This window comes from Ictidomys tridecemlineatus, chromosome 3 (genome assembly GCF_052094955.1).
Source record: "Ictidomys tridecemlineatus isolate mIctTri1 chromosome 3, mIctTri1.hap1, whole genome shotgun sequence".
Classification (NCBI taxonomy): domain Eukaryota; kingdom Metazoa; phylum Chordata; class Mammalia; order Rodentia; family Sciuridae; genus Ictidomys; species Ictidomys tridecemlineatus.
Window position 1 is genome coordinate 7,041,732 of NC_135479.1, and position 18,696 is coordinate 7,060,427.

The 18,696-nt window shown below is 56.4% G+C and overlaps 1 long non-coding RNA gene across 1 annotated transcript; it reads left to right on the forward strand.

The window, feature by feature from the left end:
* Window positions 1–4,211: 4,211 nt before the first annotated feature.
* LOC120884522 (uncharacterized) lies at window positions 4,212–16,234 on the forward strand. The gene is made up of 4 exons (XR_013435948.1): window positions 4,212–4,560; window positions 5,524–5,719; window positions 6,360–6,508; window positions 14,228–16,234. It is a non-coding gene; the product is annotated as an uncharacterized LOC120884522 (long non-coding RNA).
* Window positions 16,235–18,696: the final 2,462 nt, after the last annotated feature.

Here is an 18,696-nt window from a genome sequence, read left to right on the forward strand (position 1 = left end):
AGACGATTTTGCTAAAGCGCCGTGTCAACCACCCGTGGCCCAGGAGCGTTGCTGGTGTCTCTGACGACTCCCACAACCTGGCCACTGTCTCTCTGCCACGAGGGTCAGGCCATTCCCGTGACATAGCTCCAGCGGTGGTCCCAGCCAACAGTTGGCATTGACCAGCAGAGAGGGGAGGAGTACGTTCTAGATGAGTGTCCAGCAGCTGAGTGTCCGCAGTCAATGACTCCTCCCAGCAGGGGCCCCAGAGGATGTGGAGCACAGCCCCTGCCCGCTGCACCCTGGCCACGTTCCCACGGACTCTGAGCGTCACGGAGCAGTGGATGGATCGAAGCCACCGAGTTCTGGCGTGGTGTGTCGTACCCCAGTGTCCACCCGTCTCCGTGTCTCTCGAAGGCTGAATCAGAGACTGACGTGGGTGTCCAGGAGAATGCGTCCCACCCACTCCCTGCAGCTGTGGGCAATGCAGCGGGTGGGCAGGTGGGTTGTGAAGAGGAATCACCAGGTAAAATGCCGGATGCCAGGTTACATTTCTACTTCAGATGCCGAATAATGTCTGCTCTAAGCAGGCCCCGGGTGTTCGTTGAGATACGTTTATGTTAATGAACTATGGCCTTTATCGAAAATCCATTTTTTCTGGGCCCCCTTGGTTTTCACTTGTGAAGCCTGAGCTCAAGGCCCTGACAGGCTTCCTGAGGACGCGTCCAGCAGGGCAGGGTGCCCTGAAGGCCCACGCTAAGTGGTCGGGGCCAGTGTTCCTGCAACGAGGGTGACGATGAACCAGAGTGGACCATCTTGGTCTCTCTGTCCCCTACCAGGCCACGCCCCTTGGTCTGAGGGGACCCTTTGTGGACAACAGGGCTGCTGCCCTGGCCCTGGGTTCCTTGGTGGGCCACATCTGTGTCCCTGTGTGTGGACACAGACACTCACGGTGCGGGCCTCAGGTCAGCCTCAGGTCAGTAAGGACTCAGGTAACGGCTACAGCCGGAAGCAGAGTCTGGCTCCTTGCCCCTCAGGTGGAGACGCACTTGCTCTCTCTAGTAAAATGGAGAGGTGCCGTCTGGATTCTTCCCCTCTCCCCAGCCAGAGGCACTTCCCTCCCGGCCCTGCCGGTCCCTGGCTCTGTCTGACAGAGGAGAGAGGGAAGAGCCTCTGGTCTCGGTTTTCCCCACCAGCCAGCTCTCTCCTCTGCCATTTGGGCTCATTATCCAGTCATGAAAACCAGCTCACTCTCAGTTTGCCACTGTGTCTTCTAAACAATCGTGGCCTAGAACGTCTCCCGCCTTGCCCTCGGCCGGCAGCAGTCCTCTGGCTTTACTCTGCCGTCTCGGCTCATTAGCTCACGCAATAAGGATGAGCCCCCCCCTCTCCCTTCCCCCGCCCACCCCGCTCTGGCTCCTGATTGTAGGGGAGAGGGCTGCGAGGAGCGCTGGGCCATGCCCCTGTTGACAGTGGTTCTCTCTGCAGGAGCTCAGCAGTACCTGGGAAAGTCAAGTGACAGAAGGAGACCAAATCATAAAGAAAATGGAGCCCCCTCTCCCAGTGCAAAGGGGAGGTGTCAGAGGGGAGTCAGGGCAGCAGCGGGAGTCGAGGCGTCCAGGGTTTGAAAACTTATGTAATCTCGATGACAAGATAGGTGTCACCAGCTGCACCACCCACTTCTTCTTTTTGAAGAGAGATTTGACTACAGGATCAGGGTTTGGGCTAAGGTGCAGACTGTGAATTCCTGCCCAGGGCCTGGGTAGCACATGCACCTTCCCCGTCCTCCGGCTGTGTCACATATCTAGTGCTGAATGACTTGGCTCCAAAATGTAGGCGCTCAAACCACCGTTTATTGTCTCGTGGCTGATGCCGTGAGCCAGGAATCTGGGAGCAGCTCAGCTGGAGGGTTGTGGTTCAGGAGGGTCCTTCAGGAGGCCTGACTGCACTTGGAGGAACACATCCAAAGAGGTGCACTCAGCGGGCGGTGGGTGGGGGCCTCAGTGTCTTGCTGGCTGCTTGCAGGAAGCCCTGGCTCCTCCCAACGTGACTCGGGGGGCTTCTCGTGACAGGCAGCTGGCTTACCCAGGTCTGCCCTCTCTCTTACAACAGATCTTGGAGGTGACTTATCTCCCCTTCTCCCCTAGGCTCTTGGCACAGAGCCCAACCCAGGCACCGTACGGGAGGGGTCTCGGGAGGATGCGAGCACCAGGAGGTGGGGGCACGGGGGCCGTTCCAGAGGTCAGCAGCTTCGCTCACGTTTTCCTTCGCGCCTCGATATTCTATCTTGGGTCCATTTACTTAATAAAGGTTTTTTTGAGCCTTTGTTAGGTGCTAGGCTTTCTTCCAGCCTCTGGGGACTCACCACGACCAAAGAGAAGCCAAACTCCAGCCTCCCTGGGCTTGAGCCTCTACTTGTCTGGGAGGTCAACAGGAGGGGACAGCTGATCCGGGTGGCTGGACATGCGTCCTGACTTCAGTGTGGGTGTGCGCTCTTTCAGGAGAAGGTGAGCCGCCGCTTCCTCTTGGAGGTACCACTGTGTCATGCTCCCTGGAGAGATCGTCTCGGCGGCTCCCATTTGCGATCACCTTGAACCAGAGACCCAGGCAGATCCTCTGGAACCTTCTGAGAGATAATGAAGCTGGCTCTCTCAGGCTGCATGTGTTGGGAGCGAGGGGAGGGGGCCAGCCAGTCACCGTGTGGCACCTGCATTGGCACAAACCACCAGCACGGCACTTCTTCTCCGCCAACGCCACCAAAGTCACGGTTGTTGGCGGTGAGAGGTTCTCGCCGACGAACTCTCAAGGCAGTTTTGAAATATGACTTTCAAGTTGAGGCTGTGCAAGTCAGCGATTCGCCTCTCTGACGAAGACAACTGAACTTTATTTGGGCTCATGGTTTCAGAGTCTCTGTCCGTGGTCCGCCAGCTCTGGGCCTGAGGGGAGGCAGAGCATCATGGCAGAGGGGCGTGGTGGAGGACAGCAGCTCAGCTCCCGGCAGCAGGGAAGCAGAGAGAGGGGGAGGGCATGCCCTGGTGCCCTCTTCCTCCAGCTAGGCCCCGCTGCCTACAGCATTTAACCACCTCTCAATGGTCCACTCAGAGTGTTAGCCCATCGAGTGGGTCAGTCCCCCGAGGGGGCCCGAGTCCTCAGCATCGAATCATCTCCCCTCCCAACATTGCCGCACTGCCTAGCGTGGGCACTGGGGGGGCATTGTGGACCTAAAACAAAGTTGTTTTGAAGAGTGGCTTCATCCCTGCAATAAATGTCCAGCCTCTCAGGGTCAATGTTGACCGGACACACTCATTCCAATGCAGGAAGTTCTGCAGTGTCCCTCCCCAAACTGGTGTTACTTCCTACCCAGGCTGGGTGATGCCTACCTTGGAGATAACAGCGCCTACCTCTAGTTTTCTCTCCTCCCTCCCTCCTCCCTCTCTCCCTCCCTCCTCCCTCTCTCCCTCCCTCCTCCCTCTCTCCCTCCCTCCTTCCCTCCCTCCCTCCTTCTTCCCTCCCTCCCTCCTTCCCTCCCTCCCTCCTTCTTCCCTCCCTCCCTCCTTCCCTCCCTCCTTCCTTCTTCCCTCCCTCCCTCTCTCCCTGCCTCTTCCCTTTCTCTCTGCCTCCTCCTTCCCTCCCTCCCTCCCTTCCTCTTTCCCTCCCTCCCTCCTCTTTCCCTCCCTCCCTCCTCTTTCTTCCTCCCTCCTCCCTCTCTCCCTCCCTCCTCCCTCTCTCCCTCCCTCCTCCTTCCCTCCCTCCCTCCTTCTTCCCTCCCTCCCTCCTTCTTCCCTTCCTCCCTCTCTCCCTCCCTCCTTCCCTCCTTCTTCCCTTCCTCCCTCTCTCCCTCCCTCCTTCCCTCCCTCCCTCTCTCCCTCCCTCCTTCCCTCCCTCCCTCCCTCCCTCCTCCCTCTCTCCCTCCCTCCTCTCTCTTCCTCCCTCCTCCTTCCCTCCCTCCCTCCCTCCCTCCTTCCCTCCTCCCTCTCTCCCTCCCTCCTTCCCTCCCTCCCTCCCTCCTCCCTCTCTCCCTCCCTCCTCTCTCTTCCTCCCTCCTCCTTCCCTCCCTCCCTCCCTCCCTCCTTCCCTCCTCTCTCTCTCCCTCCCTCCTCTCTCTTCCTCCCTCCTCCTTCCCTCCCTCCCTCCCTCCCTCCTTCCCTCCTCTCTCTCTCCCTCCCTCCTCTCTCTTCCTCCCTCTCTCTCTTTCTCTCTGAGATGATTTCAGGGTGAGACATGGGGAATGAAGGCCGCTGGTCTTTCTGCACCCTCCTCCTCCACTTCCCTCCCGGCTGCCAGATGGACGCTCTCTCAGGTCCCCTTCCCCTGGCCCCAGAGTGCAGCTGTCCCCTGTGGGGCATTGTTTTCTTTGGGGAGGAAGCGATGGAAACCAGGGACTTGCTGGGTCTCCTCTGCCCGCCTCCTCCCCTCCTCCGTTCCCTGTTCCCTCTCATGACACCGAAGGCTCCTTCCTAGTTTGGTAAGTAATCTCCCGTGTGATCTGCGTTCAGTCCGCCCTCTCTTCCTGCCAGAACAAATAATTTGGCAACATAAACACTGTCATCGGGTGATCGTCTGTCAGCGTCTCTCCATCAAGTGAGCTTTCTTTCTTTATTTACTTACTTTTCGGGAAGGGGGAGAAGAGGGGAAAGAATTCTGGAGGATATCAGAGTGGGTTCTGAGCCTTTCTTCTGTCTGCAGAATTCAGGGGATTTGATGGGAACCTCTGACAGCTGGCCGACGAAGGCTGCTCCTAAGTGAGGGCTAATAGATGCCTTCTCCCATCAAGAGCAGATCTGAGGGTGGGTGTGGGAGGAAGGGCTCGCCCCCTCCCAAGATGCTGCTGCGGGCCACGTGCCAGGCCCAGCTCAGCTAAGCTGGCTCCAGTGGCGAGTGACGTGTTGAAACGAATCCAACGCCTCACCATCTGGCCCTGATTGTAAACATGTGTATACAAAGTGAGTGTCACTTCAGGCAATTCGCAGGGGCCCGCCTGCTTCTGTGGTGGCTGCCCCTGTCCTGGGGTGGGGACAGGGTGGTGCCCGCCCCAGGACAGGGCAGGTGGTGCAGGTGGGTGGCTGTCTTCCCCGGGGTAGGGACCAGTCGGGGGGAGGAGGCTGAGGAGATTCGGGGCACCAGCCAGACATCACGTGCCCACCTTTCCTGAGAGCAGCTGGTGGCCCTGGGTCCAGCTGTCTGGCCGGCACTGCTTTGATAATTAATCATTTTCTGTCCGGACTATAAATACCCCAGAGGTAAGTCTGTTCTGCCCCTGTTTCTCGAGTCAGGCAACTTGTAGAAGTTATCACTGAATTAAAATGAATCAGCCACCTCCTTCTCGCGTGCGTCCCCGGCCTTCCCCATCTCTGTTGTGTGGATTCTCTCCGCTTCTCCCAGTGCTGGTCGGAGAGCAGAGCAGAGCCCCACCCCTCTGGGGCAAAGGGAAAATGGACGAGTCCTCTCTGTCTCTTCCGCTCGGAGCCAAGAGCTCTCAGATGATCTCCCGGGTCTCAGCTTTATCATCTTTTAAATGGGATCATCGACTCTTCCTCTTCACAGGCTTCCTCACGGCCTCCTGGCCTTGCACCCACGTGACAAGAGGAAGAGTGCAGAGGGTGCCTGCAGTCCTGGCCTTGGGACAGACAGAGCTGCAGAGGGCTGGTCCAGTCGAGCGTAGGACCACCGTGACAGACTCACTTCTGCGGCTCGGCCTCCTTCTTTCTGCACCCTCTCGGCCCATTTGGAGTGTCACCTGGTAGGTGTAGCTATTGCTTTGTTCCAGGAAATAAAGAATTGCTCTAAGGGGCAGGACCCAGAGGCCCATGCGCAGTCCGGGTGCTGGTCCCCCGGGCTCCCCCCTCTTCCCAGGGGTTCAGTTCTGCTGTCCTGGCCCTGACCCCACGGAACCTGCACACGGGAGCCAGTGGCATGTCCCCTCCACCGCCCCTCTGCTGTTCCTCAAAAGCACACAGATTTAATTTTCGACACCTGGGAAGAAAATGTACTTCCTCAAACAGCCCCAGGGACGGGCCAAGAGGGAGCAAGCTAATTATCTCCCGTGTTTTCCTTCAGCGGGGAGCGGGCAGAAGGGACGGGAGAGAAGAAATTGGCAGGGCTGAGAGCAGGTTCCACACTGCATCGTGGGGTTGCAGCGCCGGTACCGTGAGAATTGGGATGGGGCAGAAGTCGGGGCCACAAGAACCTGTGCTGTCTGTCCCCAGAGCTCGGCATCTGGAGGGAGTTGGCGGGACCCTGCTGCTCGGCCTCCTCCTTCCTGCAGTGCCAGGCTATGCCACAGGTGGGGGCTTCAGGGCCAAGTCCCCCGCCACAAGGCCCTGGTGAGCAGGTGCCACAGAGAGGCCACTGCTTGGGAGACAGGACCCCATTCCTTCCAGGACCCGAACAGCGGGCCAGAAGAGAGGCTCCAGGAAAAGAGGCTCAGCCTCACGGAGCCAAGATTCCCAGGAAAAGCGATGGAGACGGGGACGTGGAGACACGACAACTCAAACTTAGAGAATCGACACCCTCCGTGTGACAGATGCAGGCAAGAGAGCCACTTAATCCAGATTCTATTTGCCTTTCTAATTTAGGTGTGTGTGTGTGTGTGTGTGTGTGTGTGTGTGTGCGCGCGCGCACATGTGTGTTTTCCTGTTGGGTGAAGGTTTGTAAGATCTTAATGAGGTTGTGCATATTGGAACAAAGACGGGAACAAGTCCTCCCCTCTCCCTCCGTAATGGTCTCGCATCCTGGGGCCATTAAAGCTCCTTGCACAAGACTCTCCCTGTAGGGAAAGGGGCAAAGGGCCTCCGTCTGTGGGTTTCGGGGAGGAGACCAAGTATCTCATTCAATCACAGATAGATAGATGGCTGGTGGCTTAGGCAGTTGATGACTTCTTCTTCTTCTTTTGTTTTTCCTTAAATGAAAACCTCAAATTGGACTCAAAGCAGCTATCTGTCATGACAGGAGCAGCTGGCATTTAGATATCGAGCTCATTGAATTAATTTTTAATGACCTTTAATGTGACAGGTCAGCAGGGGCAGAAGGAACACTCTGCTGTGTACACAGTAGGCAATTGTTGGAACCAAAGGGAACAGGGGAGATGCCACCAGGGAGACCCCACCATGAGCCCTTCCTCCTTCCCGACTCTGCCACCCGGCCTGGGTCCTGGGACTAGGGGACGCTGCCTGCTCTCTCTGGCCTACTCGAGGGGAACAGCTCTGGGCCCTGCTGGCTTCCGTGCTACCTTGGGGTGATTCAGATGGTCACTCCCTAGGGTGGCCTCTGCAGAGCGCACTGACCCCGTGGGCAGTTTCAAGGGGCCCAGTTCAGTGCTGGCTCCCCTTCAGGGCAGTTGAGGTGTGTGGATGCGGAGACCTCAGGGCTACATCCGTCCACTTGGTCTCCTGCGAGGATGAGGGGCTATGTCACTGTGGGCTCTGTGAACCTGCAGCCTTTGCTAAGAGCCTGAAACTGTCAGGTGTCAGGTCCCGGGGCCAGGGGGGGATGAGGTGCCAGCCCGTCCAGGTGCCCCCTGGGTGAGGCGGCCATTTCACCCTTTCCCGTGCACACACTGTTAAGATGCACATCTCGCTGGGGCCTGAGGTTCTGCATGGCTACCCAGGTCCAGGTGACACTGAGGTCCCTGGTCCGGGAGACCACGCTCTGAGTAGCCAGGGTCGACAGTCCAGAAAGATGACCCTGGCAGGGCCTCTCTCGTCGGCATCCCCAGAGGCCTCATGAAGACATGAATCGCTTCCTCCCACCCCGGGACTTCCCGGCTGAGCAGGAGTGAGGTGGAGAAGGAGCATTTGCCTTTGGGACAGGATTGCGGTGAAAATGACGTCCAGAGACCACGCTTTGGGGAATGGCTGGGACTCTGGGCCTGAGACCTGCACCAGAGGTGCTTAGGGTTGGACAAGGAAAAGAGGCGGGAATCAGGAGCAAGAGCGGGTCACCACGTGGCCTTCCCTGTGGACTGTGAATGGAGCTTTAATGTCCCTGGGACGTGAGAACACTGGGTGGGTGAGTGGGGGGCTCTTTCCATGCAAAAATCTTTAGCTCAAAACACCTTCTCCCTCCCAACCCCTTCTCTCCTGGGGAGGACCACAGGGGAAGGGGAGGGCCGTCCACTTCTGCCTGGACAGGGAGCTGCTCACCCTCTTTGCCCATCCTCACAGTACCCGGGGAGGTTTTAAATGCTCAGGGTACTTCTGCCTGTTCCTCCAGATGCCGACTTAATTGGTCTTAGGTGAAGCCTAGGACCAATTTTTGCTTTTGTTTTTCAATAAAACTCCTCCAGAGCCACGGTTGAGAACCACTGGCCTAGACCCAAATCTACTGTCAGCTGCGGCTTGCTGGGGAGTTGGGCAAAGGATGTCCCCTCCCTTATTCTCTGTACCCCCTGCTATACCCCCCCCCAACGCACGTAGCTGAAGTTCTGCGGACACCTGGTCTCTTCTGCTGAGAACGGGGCGACCTACTTTCTCTGCCTGTGGCTTCTCTTGCACGTGGGGACTCTGGGGACGGAGGGGCAGATGGAAATGTCAGCATGTCTGTGTTGATGCTGCATTTGGGTGTCACCCAAGCGCTTGTTTCTCTGTCAGATTCCGGATGTGGCATTTAGATAGTGAACCGCTGCCGCCAGACTCTTGCTGGGGAGATCAAAGCATCCGGCAGCATCCAGAGACGCCCTGGGGTCTGGCTGCCAAGAGCTGGCAGCTCTGGGCCACCGGCAGGACAGGGCTGGCACAGGGACTGCTTCTGCTGGAGGCGGACCACAGGCAGACAGAGCACCTGGGGATTCTTCCCTCCCGTCGCGGCCCCTTCACCTGTAAGGCTGCTCTCCCAGCCGGGTGCCTACCTGTGCACGCCCAAGCACATGGGACCTCGCCACACAGCCCTGACCCTGGTGGCTGCCTGTGGCTGTCACCACTCTGTGTCCCTCACTGTGAGGAGGGATAGACCACAGAGGGCCGGCCAGACAGCCAGAGGGGGCTCCATCTAAAATGGTCCCATCGCAGGGAGCAGACACCAGGAAGTGGGTCCAGGGACTGGGGACAGAGACCCCCTGTCCTCCTGCCTTCTGGCTTTACTGGATCCATTCCACTGTGGTCCCCGTGGGGTGGGGTGGGATATCTCCCAGCCTTGTGCTATAGAAGGTCCTGGATGTCCCACTGTGTCCCTGGGTGCCTCTGGGGCGTCTCGGGGGCTGGCAGACCAAGGACGGGCACAGGAGGAACCGGCAAGGTGCACTGGCCTTGGGCACAGACGGAGCACAGCGGTCCTTCCGGCGGGAAGTGTCCCTGCTCGCTGTGCGTCCTCAGCAGCTGCCCAATGTCACCGGTGTTTATTAACCTTTCCTGCACACAGCAAAGAACATTGTGTCTCTCCATGCAGGCTCTCAAGAATTCCAATTATTCCGTGTTCTGGCCCCCACCCCCACTTTTTAGCAGGAGTCACTATTCACATCTCCCTGGTTGGATTTCGGAAAGAACAGCCTGTCTCGTCTTGACAGGAGACTGGAGAGAACTGTGAGCACTGGGGTCCGCTTGGTGCAGGGTCTGGCTCTGGCCGCTCCTCCTGGCTGTCTATTCTTCCTGTTGACAAGGAGAGAGCAGGGTCTCACCCCTGCCCCTGTCCAGTGCCCCCACCAGTCCCCAAATGTGAGAGGCTCCGGCCCTTCTATTAGGATCCCTGCTCTCTGTTACTTTGGTGGTGCAAGACTTGGGGTCTTTTTCCAGCTTTCTGCCCCCCTCTCTTCCTGCTCAGAGGGCAGGGGAGAAGGGTCTTACAGGAAAGTGACTATTCCATGTACCCATAGCATGCCCCGGCAAGGGGGACCAGGAGAACACCCCTCCCAGCAATTGTGAAGGCTCATCTGATATCTTCCCCCTCCCTCCAGTTTGTCCCCAGCGTGTTCCTGCAAACCTGATGTCCCACAGGAAGTCATCCTGCAGGCAGGCTGGGCTGGGCATGGCTGGGTCCCTCCAGCCCCTGAAGGGCATGAAGCCTCAGCGGCAGGAGCAGGGATCAGGTGGGAGCTGAAAAGTGAGCTTCTCCAAGCGTGGAACTAGGGAGAGGCTTCGGGGGCCCCACCCCTGGAAGCTCCTCACCAAAGCTTCCACCTCTTGCCCCTCAGCATGGAGCCAGGAAAGAGGGGATGGCCATGGCGGTGTGACCTGTGGCACCTCCCAGCTCCCCAGCCCTCCCTGGCACCCCCAGCCTAACCCCGCCGCCCCACCTGCTCTCTGGCTCCCAGCTTGCTCTCTGGGCTCAGGCTTCCAAGGGTGGCTTCAAGGCCACGCCCCCTGTGTCGCCTGGATACCTTCCACCTGCCTCCCGGCCCCACCCACCAGCCCAAGGAGGAAGTAATCTTCCTCCTGGGAGTTCTTGGAACACTTTCTCTGCACTTGGTGGCGGCAGGCATCAATTTCTGCTCCTTACCCTGGTTTCCCACCTGCATCTCTTATATCATCCCCGAGTTGGCAAGCTCCTGAACGACAGGAGTCATAGCTCATCCTCCTTTATGGCCACACTGCACCCAGCGCTGCAAATGTTGATTGAATGATAAGAAACTGAACCTAGTGACATTCTGGGGATGCGTGCCATCATGAGAAGGTCGTTCGTCTCTGCTTTGTTCCTGAAGTTGGGGGGCATCTCCTGGTCCGGGGAGACAGAGGGAAGACTCATCCCTCTGAGGTGTCAACTGATTGACAGCCATTTCTGGGGTTGTTTGGAGCTCCACCCACGGGCAGGCCCAGCCGGACATCACTTTCCACCTCCCAGTCTCCTCCTGATGCCCCACTTAGTCCAGCCTTATGGGTTCTCACAGAACCTCCCCGATGCCACCTCTTGACCGTCCCAGACCTGCTGTTCTTTGCTTTGCAAATCTTTAATCAGATGCATTTCTTTTTTGCTTCTTGTCACTCGGTTTCCGGCCACTCTGTCTACACCCTGCACGCTGTTTCCAATTGAGTGTCCTCAATATTTGTAACCTTCAGTGCTTAAGGCCACGTGCCTCCGCCAAGCAACCTTTCAGGATTTCTTTGGTAAAACTCACTCCTTCTTCCTCAGCGGAATCCCACAGGCATTGATTCATCTGCCTGGTAGTATACTTTTTGTATTAGTTAGGATAAAAGATTAAGCTGCTGTAATATCATTGTTTAAGCAACAATATGGTGGTTTAAATTACAAAGTGTATTTTTTCTCTCTCTCTTGTTTTTCTTTTTCTTTCTTTCTTTCTTTCTTTCTTTCTTTCTTTCTTTCTTTCTTTCTTTCTTTCTTTCTTTCTTTCTTTCTTTCCTTTCCTTTCCTTTCCTTTCCTTTCCTTTCCTGTTGAACCCAAATCTACATCCCAACTCTTTTGATTTTGAGACAGGATCTCTCTAAGTTACTTAGGCCTCGCTAAGTTGCTGAAGCTGACCTCAAGCTTTCTGTCCTCCTGCCTCAGCCTCCTGAATCACTGGGATTATAGGCATGTGCCACGATGCCTGGCCTGCATTTCTCTTTTACCCAAGATTTGTGTTGGATTGGTGGGGCCACTTGTCATTTGTGGTCATTTGGAGACCAGATGAATCCGCTGTGTTGTTCTGCCCTCCCCCAGGCGGTATAATCAGAGACGGTTGAAGCTGGGCTGAAAGGGTGCAAGTTCAGCCGGTAGGAAGAAAAAAAGGGCTGGCGGAAGTCCTTGCTCCAGTCCCCCGTGCTCACCATCACGATGGCCTGGTCTCTGTGGTAATCGTGTCGCGTAACAAATAGAGCCAACAGCCCCAAATTGCTTGACAAGCCCTACAGACGTTTCCCGCCCCTTGGTTATTTAACAAGCACTAACGTAGGTGCTGCTGAGAAGGGACCTGCAGAGGCATTTAGGGTTCTGAATCAGCTGCTCTCACGATGGGCAGCTCCTCCTGGACTCTCCAGGTGGACCCCGTGTCATTGCACAAGCCCTTCAAATCAGGCAGGAAGCAGGAGAGGAGGGAAAGGCCTGTGTCCTCATCATGCCGCTGCCATTCTGAGACACACGGGTCACTTGCAAGGACACCAGCGAAGCCTCTAGATGTGGAGGACAGTCCCAGTGATGACCGTCTGGGAAATGAGAACCTCAGTCCTACAGCCACTAGGAGCCTGAACTGGCCGGTGACGTGAATGAGCTTGGCAGCAGGTCCTCCCCTGGCCTCGAGGAGCCGGTCAGCGGCCCCCCTGAGTGTGTCCCTGGAGCCAAGCCAGACCCCTGCCGTTGAAGTCATTGAGGTGTTTTGTGATTCAGCTGCTCAGTTTGTGGAAGCCCAGGGCAGAGTCCCCACGACGCCCTGTCTCAGGTCTGTGGCCTGCAGGTTGGCTGGGATTTGGCCAACTCAGCCGGCCAGCCTGCGCGGCAGGCTCCCAGGAGGCTAGCGTCCATCCCGTGTCTTCATTTACTTAGGGTGTTGGTCACGTGGCAGTGACACACCACGCCCCAGGAACAGGCTAAGCCTCCCTTGCATCTCGCCAACCAACCATTGTCCCAAACAAGTCCTGAGGTCACGCCCAGCACTGGGGGAGGGGGCAGTGTGCTAACCTGCGCTGGGGGAGGGCCTGCTACCTGGCCTGCAGTCTGGTGTAGGACTCTGCTAGAGGAGGGTGTGGACATGAGGCCACCGTCCACTCGCCCACACTTCCCATCCTGCTGTTTTCTCCGAGGCGTAACGCCTGCTCTTTGTGTTCCTTTACTGTTGTGTGTGTGTGTGCCCGGTTACACACGTGTGTGTGCCCCACACTAGCGCGTGCACTCCGTGAAGGTAGGAAGAGCTGCCTCTTTTGCTTCCTGTGTCTTAAGCACAGGCCTGGGATGTCACGGGAGGTCCATATGTACTTGTTGAATCAAGCAGCGATGTTAGCTGGGACCCACCCGTGTCTTCCCGTGGACTGTGCGTGATTCATTTTGTGTGGGAAAAGCAATCCCCCCACCCCCCCCGCCGTGACATGGACGGAACGCTCATCACAGCACAAAAAGCAAGACCTACTCCCAGCCTGATTTGGAGCCTCCGATGGTCTCCAGGAGTCGCAGGAAATTGTAAAAATAAAATTGTAAAAATTCAAAAAAAAAAAAAATTAGGCTGTGATAACAACGCTCCCCACCCCCAGGCTGGCTGTGGGTTGTGGGGGGGGGGCAGGTCTATAAATTCAAACCACAGGGCATGCCAATCCCCAGAGGCTTCGCTCCTGAAGCTAAAATAATCATTCTGGGCTTTGGCAGGATTCTCTGGATCCCGCCCGGCTTTTCTTGAGCATGGAGGACTGGCCGTCCCTGCCAAATGGAACCACCTCGGGAGAGCTGGCCAGCGCTGTCAGCGCCGCTCCCCTCAGTCGGCTGATTGGCGGAGTCAACTGGTGTTTGTGGGGTGCCGGGCCCAGCCTCGGTTAACCCCTTCAGATGCACGGTGGCCTGGGAGGCGGGGGTCTGGATGCAGGAGCTCACGCGCGAGGAGACAGGGGCGGGGACACCCTCCATCCCAGGTGTTGAGGGAATCGCCACCCTGGGGGCCCAGGGGTCCTCCTGGAACCCGTCCTCACCTCCATGGCAATGTCATCAAACACGTCCATTCCCTATCAGTCACGGTCATCGCCATCACCACCAACCACTGCGATATAATTGATCTTTACCTGTAATTATTATCAATATTTATTAGTAATGAATATTAATCATGGGAGTCTCATAAATAAATATTAATAGTATTAATATCAAATATTTATTACGTTTGTTGTGCACCAGGAGTCCATTTAAAACCCTAGTGTAGGTGGTAGGACGATCCCCACTTGACAGAGAGGGAAACCGAGGCAGATCCAGGATCTTGCCCAAGGACACCTGGCAGAGAGTGTTGGGGCGGGGCCTGGCTGACTGACACGGGCTCTGTGCTACACAGTATCTGGGAGAGCAGATATTATGCTTTCATTTAAAATGCTGCATTCATTGAGTGCTTGTCTCACTCACTCAGAGTAAGAAGAGGAGCAGGAGGGCAGGGCGCCAGGGGACCCGGGATCAGAGGCCCCGACCTCCCAGAGATGGAAGGTGGTGGGGCGGGGGCGATGGTACAGGCACTTGTATTAAAATGCAAATTTCTGCCTTGCTTGCTGGTTTATCATCTGACTCGTTATACAATTTGCCGGTTATAGAAGAAAAATTACCATAATGGGGCCCCAGGGAATGGTTGTAAAAAGGAGACCAACGTTACTTATCGGCCGTTCCACTACAATTATCTTACGCGTTTGTTCTTTTCCTCCTCAGAAAAAATGAAACCGTCAATGCCAGGGACAAGGTGCTGACCAGGGTGCTGACCAGGCAGGAGACAGCCCCGCGGCTGTGTCTTTGATCCGCTCCTCCCTCCTCTCCCTACCTGCCCCAGCTGGGGCCACCGCGGCCACCTTCCTGGGGCAGCTCCGTCTGCGGGACAGGCTGGCTGGGCGTTTTCCAAGCAGGAAAAGAGAGAGGCTTCTGCAGGTGGGAGTTCAGAGTCTCCTGCGTCTTACTGGCCCAGGCTGGGCAGGATCTCCTCTCCTGGGGGCTTGATGTGGAGGTGGGGCAGCTCAGGAGGACCCATGGAGCATCACTCCTCAGCCTCAGCAGGTACCGGGCAGGTAGGTGGGACTCAGGTAGGCTGCAGGTAGCCCGGACTTCTGCCAGGAGGCAGGCGCTGTGTGGGGCATTCCTCTGGGCCATGTACCCGGAGGACTCACGCTCCTAGAGAACTTTCCAACCTGTACCTGCGGCCCCACCCACAGCATCTTCCTGCAGAGCCTCACTGTGGCCCCTTGCAGGGGGAGGGTGAGTCTTTCCACTTGATTCTTTCAGTATCTGCCGAGTACTTGGAACCTAATAAGAAGGAGATAAATATTTCATGAATGGATGAAAGTTTCTGTCCCTGAGTGTGTGTATGTGCGTTTCCAGGTTATCCTAAGGTTGTCCCCCCAGGGGCTGGCTGCTTTTAGGTCCAGCCAAATCTTTCCCAAGTCCTCAGGCCCTTGATGATTTCTCACTTCTATAATCAGCACATGAAGACAGCCGGGGAGCGGGCACTGCCGCGCTGCAGGTGGCCCGTGCACGCTGTTTAGGTATTTATATGAGCTTCCCAATCATCCTTTCCCACTCCACCGAGGACTTAGAACTTCTTTTGTTTCAGACCCCGAGGCACCTCTTCGCCATTGATTACTGCCACCATATCAAAGGTAAATCCTCAACGCTGCCAAGTTAAAGTTACCAACGACAAACTCAAAGCCATGCATGCACCAAGTGCTGGGGAAGCGTGCCTAGCAGGGAGTCTCCAACCTCCAGTTTCTCAGGCTCAACGCCAAGAAATGAACCAGGCACGACTGTCGTAGGAGCCACGGTCAAGCTGGGGGAGCCACACGGTGGCACCTGGAGGCAGGGCGCTCGGGGAGCAGTTGGTCTCTGGCTGTCTACGCCTGTTTGTGGCAAAACCAGCCGGTATTTCCCGTTCTGGATGGCAGGCCTGGCTGGCACCTCCCAGAGGGGCGTAGCATTCCCTGTACCTCTAAGGCTTTGGCTAATGGCAACGGGCATCTCCCACGGCCTGCAGCTTCCTTTCCCAGGAGGGGATGAGAGTTTGAGGAGCGAGGGTGCTGTGGTCTCCAGGGATCTCTAGAGCAGGGGATGGCAAACTAGGGCCAGGGACGCCCAGCCGTTTCTTTTCACAGTCTACAAACTGAGAACGCTTTTCACTTTTTCAAGTGGTGGAGAGGGGGAGCCAAAAGAATATTATTCCATGACTCATGACGATGAAGTCGGATTCGTGTGTCCGTGTCTGTAGATAAGGTTTTCTTGGAGCCCAGCCACGCCCAATCCTGTGTGTGAGGCCCAGGGGGGCATCGGTACCAACAACCGCAGAGGTGGACATTTGTGACAAACCTGCAGGGCCCTCAAAGCCTGTAGCACTTGCCGTCTGACTCTTTACAGAAAACATTCGCCAACACTGCTCTAGAGCCCAGACTGCCCCCTCGGGCCTGTCCCACATCCCACTGTGGCACCCAGTCATCGGGCCATCGTGAGATTCTCTCCCACACTGACCTCCACGTTTTCAGTGAAGGAGCGGAGGGCGGAGGAGAAGCTGGAAGGCGGTAGTGATGGGTGATAAAAGTCCCTGTGGTTGGGCTGGGGATGTGGCTCAAGCGGTAGCGCGCTCTCCTGGCATGCGTGCGGCCCGGGTTCGATCTCAGCACCACATACAAACAAAGATGTTGTGTCCGCCGAGAACTAAAAAATAAATATTAAAAATTCTCTCCCTCTCTCTCTCTCTCTCTCTCTCTTAAAAAATTGCCATTGGCTAGTATAATTAAAAAAAAAAAAAAAGTCCATGTGGCCTAGCTCACGTCACCCTGATTTCTCTCTGGGACTCCCCACCTTCCCCCTGGAAGCTGTGCTGCTGGGGAGCAGTGGGGGACCTCAGACATGCAGGTTTCCCACGCTGACCTGGGGGGACTCAAGGTGCCCCCCATGACTGCACCTTGGGTACCTTGTCCTTATCAGACAGACATCTCCCGTTTTTTTTGTTTGTTTGTTCTGAAGGTGTGATCATAACAACGAACATGTGACATAAAATACCATTTATGTCACATTTATTTAGCATCTACCATGGACAAGGGTTGCATTGCACCGAGGAGATGTGGGCGGTCACCACGGCCAGGGCGTGCGTTCCGGGAGTTTTCACGCCACGTTGTCTTCGTGTGCACAGCTGGTTCCCAGGGACTCACACGCTGCCTCCCACTGCTGTCCCAAGACTCTCCCCACGCCCACCTTGTGGAAGGCAAAAATTACCCCCCTTTACAGAAGAGGTGACCAAGCTCAGTACCCAGGCCCCTCGCCCTAGCCGGGGTCTCTGGATGTGCTGGCTGACCCGCTGCACAACGTCTTCTGCAGAAAAAGAAAAGAACAGGAAGAGATGGTGCTCGGGGTGCTCTGTGGACTCTGCATAGCAGAAGGGAAAGGGAAGGGTGGGCAGGCTCAGCAGGGAAAGAGCTTCCTGTGAATTCTTGGGGACCACTCAAGGAGGAAATTTTCTAAGCTCTCTGGCCTCCTGGGAGCCATGCCTCACTTTGAGCTGAGCAGGTGGACACCAAAGAAGGGCAGAGATGGATTCGTTCTGTTCTGCCTGGAATTATTCCCTGGCCTAACTGTCCTTCTACGCTGGGTCATAAACACCTTGGTGACAGGGACCATCTCTCAGTTTCTCTTCGATCTCTCAAGCACACAAATATGAAGTGCCTACTGTATGCCAGACAGAATGCTAGCTGCGAGACGCAGGGCTGTGTAGGATAGGTGTTCGGGAATTGCTTATTATATAACCGAGTCTCTGCAGATTTAGCTCACACCAACGCCAGGGTTTCGATAGGAGCTTCCAGGAGATGCCAGAGTCCTTGAAAAGAGAGGCGAGATGACACAGGTCTGTGGAGTAACGGCCTTGCTCCCTCTGCCCGCTCCACCTGCATCTCTGCCCCCAAACGGCTGTTCTCCTCCACCTGGGGGTCCCTGGGTCCATGTCAGAGCTGCTGTTTGTTCCCAAGTCCAGGTCTTAGAAATCACTAAGAGGTGAAGTTTTCCCTCCACTCTCTTCCTCTAGCTCCTGTCCTGGACTCTCTCTTTAGTCCTGAAGTCATCACCAGACTCGGTTCCCTTGGTCACTGACTATCGGTTAAAATCAAATGATCTCCAAAGACGAAGACTTCAGGTGTGGCTGGGGTGCAGCGCCCTTTCCCTGACCTCAGGTGTGGGCAGGTGACGATGTCATGTCAGGGGGGAGAGGAGCACGCTTCCTTCCCTGGATCTCTGAGAGTTACCTCCTGAGTCGGTTCTGCCGTTCAAGCCTCCAGGCTGCCCCTCCTGAGCCTCTGGCCAGGCCAGGGGCGTGCAGGGCATGGGACCGAATGCCCTCCGGGCAGCACTCGGGGTTGGCAAAGGAAACGCCCAGGCGACCAGTGGGGGGCCGCCCTCTGAAGCTCTCAGGCCTTCTTTCACCTTTGTCCCAGGATGGGGCAGGTGGTGACATCCTCTTGGTAGCTGTCATCAGGAGCCATCACCTACACTGCTGTGCTCCTCCAGGTAGGACTGGGGGGGGGGTGAAGGCCAGGGACTCATTACTGAGTTCCAGGTTCCAGTCTGAGGATGCCCTGCCTCCTTGGACAAGTGACAGTGGCTGACCTTGACCTTCCATGAGGAGATGTGGCCTTCCAATACGAAAACTCAACAGGACAAACTCTCAGAAGGCCACCAAGTCAACCCACTAGCCGTCCAGGAGATGTGCACAAACAGCAGGTGCCGTTTCGTAACCTTGGTCGACTCAGGAGTTTGGGGTGCTGCAGGTCTCCACAAGGAACCTCATATTCAAAGGGTGTACCTGCTGCCTCCGCCTCTAGGATGCCTTGTCCCCTCCTCTTTGCAGTCCACCAAGTTGTCAAAGTGCAACTTGTTCGCCAATGGCCTACTACCTGGTAGGCAGAGGAGGCCTTGCTGACCCTGAGGAAGGAACAGACTCTTTGCAGTCCCTAAAGTCACCCCACAGACGCCCCTAAGTGGAGCTTCGGGGGAACACGTGAAATTGCTCACACCCCATGCTCGCAGCAGTCACACCCCATATTCTGCTCCTCCCATGCTCCATCCGCCTGTCTGTCTTGACCCCAGCGGTGCAGACTCCGTCACGACGCTGGTCTTTGGGATCCATGAGATTCTGCACCTGTGAATCTGGA